A 12,804-nucleotide genomic window follows, 5' to 3' on the forward strand; every position below is an offset into this window, starting at 1 on the left:
AAATCTGGAAGACGGCTACTTGGGCAAATGACTGGAAAAGATCCACATTTGTACTCATTGCAAAGAAAGGCTACCCAACAGCATGCACAAATTATAGAGCATTATCACTGATATCAAATTCAAGTAAAATTTTGCTGAAGTTCATCCAAGGGACCTTCTACAGGTTCAGACAGATTCAGGAGAGGCCATAGAACAAAGAAGATCATTACTCAGATCCAATGGATCTTGGCTCAAAGCAGAGACTGCCAGAAAGATGCCCACTTGTGTTTCATTGACCATGCCAAGACATTTGACTCCATGGATCACAACAAACTATGGAAAACATTGAGAAGAGAGAATTCCAAAACAGTTCATTGTGTTCCTGCAGAACTTGTACATGGATCAGGAGGCAGTTGGATGAAAGGAACAAAGGCATACTGCATAGTTTAAAATCAGGAAAGGTGTGTGACAGCATTTTATCCTCTCACCATACTTATTCAATCTGTATGCTGAGCACATAATCAGAGAAGCTGGATTATGTGAAGAAGAATGTGGCATCAGGATTGGAGGAAGCCTTATGAACAACTTGCGGTCTGCAGATGCACAACCTTGCTTGCAGAAAGTGAGAATGCACTTGCTAATGGAGATCAAGGATCACAAACTTCAGTATGGATTACCATTCAATATAAGGAAGATCAAAATTCCCACAACTGGAAGAAAAGATAATATAATAAATGGAGAAAAGTTTGAAATAGTCCAGGATTTTGTCTTGCTTGACTATACTATCAATGCTCATGGAAGCAGTAGTCAAGAGATCAAAAGACATTGCATTAGGTAAATCTGCTGCACAAGGCCTTTTAGAGGATTGAAAACGAGGTTGTTAAGTTGGACTTTGACTAAGGACAAGCAAAGAATTGGTATCTTTGAATGGTGGTACTGGAGAAGACTATTGAAAGTACCATGGACTGCTAAAGGCACAAACCAATCTGTCTTGGAAGAAGTAGGGCCAGAGTGCTCCTTGGAGGCAAGGATGGTAAGACTTTGTCTTACATGCTTCGGACATGTTTTCAGGAGAGGCTAGTCCCTGGCAAAGAGCTTCATGTTTACTAGAGTAGAGGGGCAACGACAGAGAGGAAGGCCCTCAAGGAGATTGATTGACAGGGTGCCTGCCCAAAGGGGCTTAAGCACAGGAGAGACTGTGAGGATGGTGCAGTACTGGGCAGAGTTTCATTCTGTTGTGTAAAAAGTCACTGGAATGGACTAGATGGCACCTAACAACATATAGGCTGCCCTGGTTTTGCATCTCTAGAGAACCACACACAAGACAGCTTTTCTTCCACACGAAGTTCTATTTGTTCTAATAAGAGCTACTTCCTTTTGAGGGCCCACAATCTACCAGGTGCTCTTCGTTCTACATGTTTTCGCCTGAAAATATACACAACAATGTTTACCTGTGGGGTCCCTTGACAGTCGTTACCGACTTTACTTTGTGCCCCTAATCTCACTAGCTCTGCCTCTATGGTTTCACTATTGTTACCATGTCATTTCTGTCCCCCCAAAGTCCTTAAATATGATTTTGTGTTACTGTTGTAGGACAAGGTGCCCAAGGTAGACATTCTTTAGTTCTTGAGCTGATTTCTAAGTTCAAGATGATTTCATGGAATAGCTTAGACTGCAGGTTCAAACGCTGTTTGCATGCAGTAGAGTGTGGTGTTCCCTGCAGCTCATTGTGCTCAGTCAGTCTGACTTCTGGGAAAAATTTAAATTTCCATTCCACAATCTTCCTCCTTTGGTTCATGATTCATCAGAGAATGGTAATGGTAGCCAGACACCATCTGTCGCCTTGTACCAGCTGCTCTTCTAAGCATTTTCCATATTTTAGCTCTGTTAGTGTTTGTGGCAAAACTGTATAATCAGTACCATTGTTCTAGATTGGGAAACGGATGTGTGTAGAGGTGAGCTGACTGAGGCCAAACTTCCGGAGGAGTGGAGCAGGGATTCAAACCCAGGTACAGGGGGTCTTGCAGCTGTGATCTGCTTCATCCCCCCTCTCTTGTCAGTTGAGGTATGTGCAAATAAGAAATGTAAGCAGAGCAGGAAATCAAAAGCTGTGGTCAGTGAACGCTCAGACTGCTCATGTGAAGCTCCACGTGGACGTCAATGTCAATAGGGTCCTTATCTTTAGGAACCACATCTTCCTATCCTAGTTTGTCCCATAGAGCTTTCGCAGAACAGGTGGTCTATTGGTGTTTGTAGATTTGCCCCATCCTACAAGCTGGCCCCTCACATAGTTGTTCTGGGCTACTCACCCCACTACCCTAGGCTCCCTTCTCTGTGATTTACAAGTTCCATCTGAAACCAGTTGCTGCAAAATCATGCTTTCTCTTCCTGGCCAGGCCCTGGTCACCCCTCTTAAGCCGCAGTCATGCGTGTATTTGCGCTGTGGTCTCAACTTCTCGCCTCCTGTCCATCCTTAGCAAGGAAAATGGGAGCTGAGTCAAGGTAGATGAAATTGCACACCCAAGAGTTACGGGAACTTCGGTGTCCCCTTTCTGCAGAGGGGAGAAATGCTCGAGTATGTTTAGCATCGGCCTCCCTCTGTCATGCTGGGCAAGAACTTCCTTCAAGGTAGTCTATCTAAATGTGCCTCCTTTTTCCCTCTTTAAGTCCAGCTTATTGCTGTTGGATGCGGTCAAGTTGATTCTGACTCAAAGCGACCATAAAGGATAGAATGTGTGCTGGAGGATTTGCATCACTGACTTGTGGATTCACAGCCAAGAGTTTAACCACTGTCACCAGGGCTCCTATTTCTAGCTGAGTGGTCCAAAGATAGGTCGTAACGAGAGCAGCAAGTAGAAGATACATTTCCATGCCTCCGGAGATGGCATATCTGTGTGGTTCTCCAAGTGTGCTTCCAAGATCAGTAGTAGTAGCTGCATCACCTAAGTGTGATAGAAATGTGAATTCCCAGGCCTTACCCCAGACCACCTAAATCAGACACCCTGCAGGTGGCGTGTAGAAATCTATGTTTTAAGAAGTTCTCCAGGGCATTAAAAAAATTTTTTTCATTTATAAATCTTTTTATTGGGGCTCATACAACTCTTATCACAATCCATACATACATCAATTGGGCAAAGCACCCTTATACATTCGTTGCACTCGTCATTCTCATAATTCACTTTCCACTTAGGTTCCTGGAATCAGCTCGTTTTCCCTTTTTTCCCCCCTCCTCCTCCCTCCCCGCTCCCCCCTTCTCCCTGGTGCCTTGATAGTTTATAAATAATTATTATATCTTATCTTACACTGCCCGGCGTCTCCCCTCACCCAACTCCCCATTGCCCATCTCCAAGATCGGTTCTCCCTTTCTACACCCCCTTCCCTCCAGGGCACTTTTAATGTTTGCTCACATTTCAGAATTATAGCCCTGAGGCTCAACCCCAATTGTATATTAAAATCACCGTGGGAGTTTTAAAAGTCTAGAAGCCCAGGATACACCCCAGACTAATTAGTCTTTGCAGTATGAGACTCAGATCAGAATTTTCAAAGCTCCTCAGGGTAATCTCAGTAGCGAAGGCTCAGAACCATTGAGTTATAGCAATTTTCCTCAACCAGGACCTATGTGGACATTTGGGGCCAGTTGAGTCTTGATTTGGAGGGACTCCCCTCTGTGCTTTAGTGGTTCGAGTGCCACTCTGTGGAGCCATTTTCAGCTAAACAATAGGGAAAGATTAGCCCATAAAAAGGCTGCAAAGCGAAGATGGGAGAATTTCAAGTGGAGTGATTTTTTTCCAAAAGGCATAGTGCAATCAGAACCCAATGTGCTAGCAATGGAGGTATTACCAGCAATCCAAAACGTCGAGAAAGTCTGATCGAGGAGTGGCTAGATGCTGCCCATGGAAGCCAGTGGCACCCTTCCACGTGCGAAAATAAAATATGGCTCCAGACATGGGAATCATTGGGGTGCAATCCATCATTATCCCCTCAAGCATGGTCAGTGGCCAATTCACAGCACACGTCACTATGAGGCTTATTAAAAGGGGAAAATTCGTAAACCTACCTCCACACCTCTGAAATCTGAATCAGGAGTTCAAGAAGCCTCTTCATTCTGAAATTCTTCAGCACCTTTACGTTTGAGAACCACTGAGGGGGGGCGTACACTTTCTGAAAGGAAAATGGAGATTGACCTTGGAGCTTTGAAAAGCCAAATTCGATTCATTTGCAATCCTGCTCTTTTAGCCGAGCTAACCGCAAAGTGAGTGATGATTCTTCCCAAGATTCCAGTCTCGTCACACAGACTGGCGTGGAGAGCTTAGACATTTCCCTGATGTGCTGGGAGATATGTTTCAAAATGCCCCCTCAGGGACAGTAGTGTCCTGTTTTATGTAAATGAACAGTGCAGTATCAGCAGAAGCATTTTTTTCTTCACAGATTCTTGACTGTAAAGGACACGCATAGCCCTGGGCCATGGACTCTGATGCGTTGATGACATTGATCCCAGTTTATTTCTGGCTATGAGAGGCACTGATTCCTGTTCTCATGAACTACGAACTTCAGTGTCCCCATTACAGCACCACTACTTACTGTTGGGGAGAGAGATGGGGCCCCCTACTCCTATAAACAGTTACAGTATCATAGACTCATAGGAGCAAGTCTCCCCCTGTCCTATCGCGTTGCTATGAGTCAGCAACACTGTGGGTTTGTTTTTTTGGAGTTGCTGTTGACTTGACTCAGACTCATGGTGGCCCCGTGTGTTCTAGAGTTGAGTTGTGCTCCACAGGGGTTTCTTGACTGATTTTTAGGAGATAAATCATCAGACCTTTGTTTTGAGGTGCCGATAGGTGACTGCGTTCCCATTATGAACTCTGTAAATTCCATTTTTTTTATTTGCAGAGGACTGAGTGGTACTTCATGATCATGTTCCAATCATGTGTCTGATAATTGGTTAATTTGGGTCCATCTATTGTCTCTGCATCCATGAAACATGTTACTTGAATTAATCAGAGGTCAACCTCCAGTTCCAACTATAAGGTTACTTTAAGTCACTCATTCATTTGCATGTTCACCAGGCAAATTTGAGGGGACACATGAGTTGGCCTTACAGGACCAGTAGAAGTTCACAGAGAAGAGGCCAGAAGTTTGTTTCAGGTGTTGAACTCTTACATCAGAGGTTAGATGAGAATGTATCCCATTTAAGGCTTGTGAGTAATTGGCCTGAAATGAAGGGCACCATTTTCGTAAGTCCATCACAAGCACTTTCAGAATATGTCATTTCTTCCAGAAAAGGAAAACAAGTTGAACTGGGTAATATTTTGTGATATTAAGAGCATACCATACATCAGGGAAAATTTCAAAGCACAAAGCCAATATCATCAAAGCACATATCAGAAATGTATCTCATTCTCTTCCAGCGGTTCATAACTGGGAGCTATTTTGCATCCAAGAGACATTGAACAATGTCTGGAGATATTTTGGGTTACCTCAATCCAATGTGCAGAGGCCAGGGAGGCAGCTCAACATGCTACAGTGTACAGGACAGAACTCCACCATACAGAATGACTTGGCTTCAAAGGTCAGTCATGTTGAGATGGAAAAATTCTTCTCAGATCCACACTGTATGGCTAAAGGTACATTTATTTAGCCTGGCAGGCTTCCATCTGTGGCATGGAAATCAGTCCTGCTCAGCTCTTCGTTCCGTGGACAGTTTAAGTGGTGACACGCAGGATTTACCTCGTCCTACTCTCGCTGCTGCACAGTTCCAGCTATAAACAAGGCCCTCATGAATTTAGAACACTATGCAAACTCATGTGAATTTAATAACTTTAGTTGAGGGAAAATAAGATGAGAATCAAAGCGGTGGTAAGGGCATCCTGGCTGCAAGTCTGTGGACACATCCCTCTCAGGCCCACCTAAATATTCATGACAGCACATGGCACTGCGAGTGCATTTGTCTAAGAGATCATTGTTTTACCCTGCCGGAAGTAGCGAGGTTTTCTAAATACAACCTAGATTGATTGAAGTGAGTAGTCCTTCGTTGGTGGAATGCATAAATGGTGCAGGATTTTAATAGTCAGTTTGCAGAGATGGAAAGAACAAGAGTAGCCAAAAACAATAAAAATAAATAAAAGCCCTGGTCTGGATGACTTCACTGGAGGAGTCTACCAATAATTCAGATAAGCATTCTACTCAAACTATTGTAGAACACAGAGGAAAAATTAATATTGCAGCATTTTGTAGTAATATGGTAGAATACAGAGAGGAAAATAATCTATTCTATGACCCTGATACCAAAGCCAAGCAAAAACACTATTCAAAAAATTACAGACTAATATCACTCTTGAATACAGACAGAAAAATTCTCAACAAAATACTAGCTAGTGGAATTCAACAGCACATTAAAAAAAATAATCATCATGATCAAATGAGGTTCATTCCAGGGATGCAAGGCTGGCTCAATAATCGAAAATCAATCAAGGTAATTGACTGCATAAGTAAAACAGTGGCAAAGAATCGCATGGTCACTTCAGATGATAAAGAAAAGGCATTTGATACAATCAAACACCTTTCCATGATGAAACCACTCAATGGAATAAGAATAGAAGGGAAATCCCTCAACATAATTAACATATTCAAGTATTCAAAACCTCAACATATTCAAAACCAATTGCTAGCATTATTCTCAAAGAAGAGATTCAGCAAGCATCTCCCTTCAAAACAGGAGCAAGACAAAGATGCCTTTATCACCACTCATATTCAATGTTGTACTGGAAGTTCTAACTAGAGCAAGGAAGCAAGAAAGGGAAGTAAACCATTTCCAAAAAGACATGCAAGATGTAAAAACTATTCCTGTTTCACAGGTGACATTATCCTATACTTAGAGAATCCCAAAGACCCACAAAATATTTATGTGAACTAACCGAAAGTTTCATCAAAGTGGCAAAGTACAACAGCAATATACAAAGATCATTTAGATTCAACTGCAAACAACAGTTCAAAAGGAAAATCAGGAAGATAATACCATTTACAACATCTCCCCAAAAGATAAAATATGTATGCATCTATATAACCAGGGTCATAAAAAACAATGTGTGACAGAGAATATTTTTATATAAGCAATGATATGCGCTGCCAGTATATTCATAAATACAGTAGAACATACAGGGACTGAGTTAGACATAACCAAACACCTCAAGACAGTGAGTCACTGGGCCTGGGTGCTAATGGTCATAGTGTTGAGGACAGACACCAAAGTCAATTGGCATAATATAGCCCACAGATAATATTTTAAATCCTGAGTAGTAACTGGGATTTTAAAAACTTACAATTAGCCACCCGAAGATGTAACTATTGGTCTCTCCCTGTCCAGAGTAAAGAAGAGTGAAGACATTTGAAGACACGTGAGCGCATTTAATCCAATCTAGTCATATACTACATAAACCTCGTCTCCCACAACATTGAGATGAGAAGAGCTGTATGGCTACCACCATCAACTGCTCAGAAAGGTACCACCTTAGAAGGTCCCCAGTAGAGTGGGAGAGCACTCAAATTAACCAGAGCACAGGTTTACTAGTTGTATAGAGACTGGTGGAGCCCCCAAGGCTATGGCCCTTTGCCACCATCCAGGCCTGGAATTGAATTGAACTCACCCCTGTTACTCAGTTTTTAGCCCAGCAATTGTAGGTCTATAAGGAGAACACTACGGAGGTGTGTTCACCTTGGAACAATCAACTCTATTGATCATAAGAGCAGCATGTGCATAAGGGCAAAGTTCCGATGATAGGAAGGATTGGCTAAGGAGGGATGGAAATGAGAAACACTAGAAACATTATGGGAATTGCTATCAATGACAAGAAATAAAATGTATATGAATTACTGAATGGAAAACGGATCTGCTCTGTAAACCTTCCCCCAATGCCCAATAAAAAGTTTTATGGAAAGAAAAGAAGCTTTACTGAAAAAACTACAATTCACTAAAAACCAAGAGATAGACATAAATGGAAAAACATACCATGCTTTACAAAGACTTAGAGTTCTGGAAAAATGTCAATAGTACCCATAGTAATCTATACACATAATGTAGTCCGGATCCAAATTTCAACAATGTTCTTTAATGAAAAAAAATTCACCTTTATATGGAAAGGAAAGAGGCCTTGAATAGCTAAAATTTTATTGAAGAAAAGTCAAGTTGGAGACCTCACACTTCCCAAGCTCAGCCATAGTAAACAAAAGAGCCTGGTAATTGTACAAGGGCGAACACATAGACCAGAATCAAGAATTCAACTCATCTTAATATGGACAGTTGATCTTCGTCAAGGGATTGATATCTATTAAATGGGAAAGACATAGCCTTTTTAATAAACAATGCACCCCAAACTGAAAATCTATATTTGCAGAGATATGAAACAGGACTCATACCTCAAACTACACACAAAAAATTAATTAAAAATGCATTAGAGACCTAAATCTTAAATCTAACATTGTGAAGTATATGCAACTAAATCTAGGAACAAAGTTAAACACCCTAAGGTATGGCATAAGAAGAATACAAACATAACTAAAACGTCTTTTTTAAATCATTTTATTAGGGGCTCATACAACTCTTATCACAATCCATACATACGTCAATTGTGTAAAGCACATTTGTACATTCATTGCCTTCATCATTCTCAAAACATTTGCTCTCCACTTAAGCCCCTGGCATCAGGTCTTCATTTCCACCCCCTCCCCGCTCCCCCCTCCCTCATGAACCCTTGATAATTTATAAATTATTATTTTGTCATATCTTGTCTTGTCAGTTGTCTCCCTTCACTCACTTTTCTGTTGTCCATTCCCCAGGGAGGAGGTCACATGTAGATCCTTGTAATCGGTTCCCCCTTTCCAACCCACCCTTCTTCTACCCTCCCAGTATCGCCACTCACACCACTGGTCCTGAAGGGATCATCCACCCTGGATTCCCTGTGTTTCCAGTTCCTATCCGTACCAGTGTACACCCTCTGCTCTAGTAAGACTTGCAAGGTAGAATTGGGATCATGACACATCGCACTTAAGGGGATATCCAGTGGCCTACAAATGGACTTTGGGTCTACACTCCACACTCCCACCTCATTCACTATGATATGATTTTTTTTCTAATGATACCTGATCTCTTCGACACTTCATGATCACACAGGGTAGTGTGCTTCTTCCATGTGGGCTTTGTTGCTTCTGAGCTAGATGGCCACTTGTTTACCTTCAAGCCTTTGAGACCCTAGATGCTATATGTTTTAATAGCCAGGCACCATCAGCTTTTTTCACCACATTTGCTTATGCACCCATTTGTCTTCAGTGTTTGTATCAGGGAGGTGAGCACAAAATGATATGATTTTTTGTTCTTTGATGCCTGATAACTGATCCTTTTGGCACCTCGTGATCACACAGGCTGGTCTTCTTCTTCCATGTGGGCCTTGTTGCTTCTCAGCTAGATGGCCGCTTGTTTACCTTCAAGCCTTTAAAACCTCAGACGCTATAGCTTTTGATAGCTGGTCACCATCAGATTTCTTTACATTTGTTTATTCACGTGCTTTGTCTTCAGCGTTTGCGTCGGGAAGGTGAGCATCATAGAATGCCAATTTAATAGAAGAACGTATTCTTGCATTGAGGGAGTACTTGAGTGGAGGCCCAATGTCCTTCTGCTCCCTTAATACTAAACCTATAAATATATGCACATAGATCTATTTCCCCATCCTTGTATATAAATATATTTACATATGTACATCTTTATCTAGACCTCTATAAATGCCCTTTGCCTCCCAGGTCTTTCCTCTATTTCCCTTGTCTTTCCTCCTGTCCCACTATCATGTTCAGTCCCCACCAGGGTTTCAGCAATTTCTCTTTGTTACATTACCCTTGATCATGCCCTACCAGGCTTCCCATACCATCCTCACCACCGATTTGGATCACTTGTTGTTCCCTTGTGCCTGGGTTTGTTAACACAACTATCTTTTGCCCCACAGCTCCCTATCCCATGTACCCTCAGAACTGTCGGTCCTGTTTTTTTCTCCTCCAGATTGTTCATCCAGCCTATCTTATTTAGACAGAACTGCAGAGATAATAACATGCGCAAAAAAGACAGAGCAAAACCAAGCAACAATATACAACAAAACAACAACAGACCAATGACAAACAAAACAAAACAAAAAACACAAGAAGGAAAAGCTTGTAGTTGGTTCACTTCATAACCAACGGAAGACCCACCAGATAACTGTCACCTCTTAAAAATTAAATACTGGTGCATATCAAAAGACTTCCTGAAAAGTGTAAAAAATAGAAACTACGTACTGGGGGGAAACACACTTTCTGGCAAGGGTCTGATCTCTAAAATTTGTTTCAAAACACCTCAACGACAATACAACAAACAATCTGATTAAAATGTGTGCCAAGGGCATGAAGAGACACTTCACCAAAGATATTCAGGAGGTTCAAGAAACACCTGAAAAGATGCTCATGATCAGTACCTGATATTTGGTTGTGGTTAGGTGACATCGAGTCAGTTCTGACTCTTAGTGACGCCGTGTACAACAAAATGAAACACTGCCATTCCAAAACCAAATGCATTGCCATCGAGCCCATTCTGATTCATATTGACCCTATAGGATAGAGTAAAGCTGCCTTTTGTTTCTCAGACTTTAGATCTTTAGCGTAGTAGGCTATCTGGTACCCAGGAGCCACTGGTGGGTGAGAACTGCTGCTCTCATAGCTAGCAGCTCAATTCATAGCCCACTATCCCACCAGGACTCCTCACATTACCATTAAAAATCTCTCTGCCATCATGTCAATAGGTAGAACTGCCCCTGGGGGGGGGGGCGCTTCTGAGACTGTAACTCTTTACACAAGTAGAAAGCCTCATCTTTCTCCTGCGGAGCTTGCTGGTGGTTTCAAACAGCCGACCTTGAGAATTGCAGCCCAAGCATAACCCCTACACCACTGGGAAATATGTCAGTATCCTGGTTGTGACATTGTGCTGTGATCTCGCTAAATGGTACCAGTGCTGGGAAAGTGGGCAAAGAATGCACAAGGTCTCTCTCGTGTGAATACACAACGATCTCCATCCAATTGTCAATGGGAAGAAGTATTGACACCAGCACCACCACCCACAACCCTGATTTCAGTGGTCTGGGACATGGCCTGGATTTGAATGGGCAGCCAAGGTTCAGGACAATTTTCGGAGAGAAATAATGTTGCTTTAATAGGACCTGAAGGCTGGTGATGGGAACTGCTGACTTGGATTTTCGGCAAGCTCCATACCTAGTCCCCACTTAAAGAATACAGCTTGCTCTCGGCAAGTTGTATGGTCTAGAAGAAATGGCCAAGCCAGAGAGACCCAAATATTGTTATTTCCTAGAAGGAATAGGATTTGGGAAAATTGACCAGGTGGATGAAATGGTTAGTGGTGCCTTTGCACGGCCCTGCTGAGCATCAGGCTCCTTTCCCTGTAAATCTCCCAGTCAAGGTTTTAGTCCACTAGTTTTCAACCAAAGACAACCGCACATTGAACTCATCTATATTGTAAAAACCAAACCACACGCCATTACTAAAGCGTCTTATTTAATCAATGCAGAATGTGACCTAGGCATCAGGATTTTGTTGTAATTTCCCTGGAGAATTCGAATATGTAGCAAAATTGCAGAACCCAAATTTTTAGTCCACTCCCTCTCAAGCCTGTGCACAAGATGCAATTGTCTTCAGGGTGTTTTTCTGGACCCTTATACTTGGTGTGTCATGAAGGAGCCCTAGATTTGAACTGCAAGATCCATCAGTTGCTCCAGCAGGAGAAAGATGAGGCTTTCTGCTCATTCCCAACCTGGGAAACCCACAGGGGAAGCGCTACTCTGACCTATCGGCCTGCTGTGAGTCCGAGTTCACTCGATGGCAGGGCGTTTGGAGTCTTGGGGCATCCAATGGTTCCAATTTCGTTGATCTAGCATGTGACTTGATCATGGGTTAGGATTTTACAAAGCTCATAAACGTGTTCTTCTGTGCAGCTAGGTTTGAAATTCACCCGGCATTGTTTTCAACAAAGATATCAGCTCACAGATACTTAGCAGGTACCAGGATTGAGGCAGGAAATGTTGGTGGTGCAGAGATTAAAGCTCTCACCTGCTGATGCAAAGGCTGGCATCTGGAAGCCACCAGCCCCTCTGAGCAAGAAAGATGGGGCAGTCTATTTCTGTACAGAGGACAGTCTTGGAAACCCCATTGGTCTGTTCTACACTGTCTTCCAAGGTTGCTATGATACAGAATCAACTGGACAGTAGTAGACTGGGGTTTGGGTTTGGTAGCATTGAAAGTTTCAAGAGTTTAGTACCGTCTCTGACTCATAGTAAACCCACATGGGTCAGAGTTGAACTTTGGGTCATAAAGTTTTTGATGACTGAATTTTCAGAAGTAGATTGCCAACCCTTTCTTCTGAGGTTCCTCTGGATGAGTGGGACCTCTGTCTTTTTGATTTGCAGCTGAGTGCAATAATCATTTGACCTGTGGGGACTCCTGAAAGTTTTAATGTTATTGTTGTTAGGTAAAATCCACATAGTTCCGACACATAGTGACCCTGTGCACAACAGAACGAAACACTGCATGGTCCCTCATTCCCTCACCACCCTGAGAATCATTCCCATGCCTGAGTCCACTGTTGCAGCCATAGTGTCAATCAATCTCATTGAAGGCCTTCCTCTTTTTTGATGCCCCTCCTACCTTACCAAGCATGATGCCCTTCTCCAAGGACTGGTCTCTCCTGACAGCACATCCAAAGTATGTAAGATGAAATCTTGCCCCTAAGGAGCACTCTGCCTG

Source organism: Tenrec ecaudatus, chromosome X (genome assembly GCF_050624435.1).
Source record: "Tenrec ecaudatus isolate mTenEca1 chromosome X, mTenEca1.hap1, whole genome shotgun sequence".
Classification (NCBI taxonomy): Eukaryota; Metazoa; Chordata; class Mammalia; order Afrosoricida; family Tenrecidae; genus Tenrec; species Tenrec ecaudatus.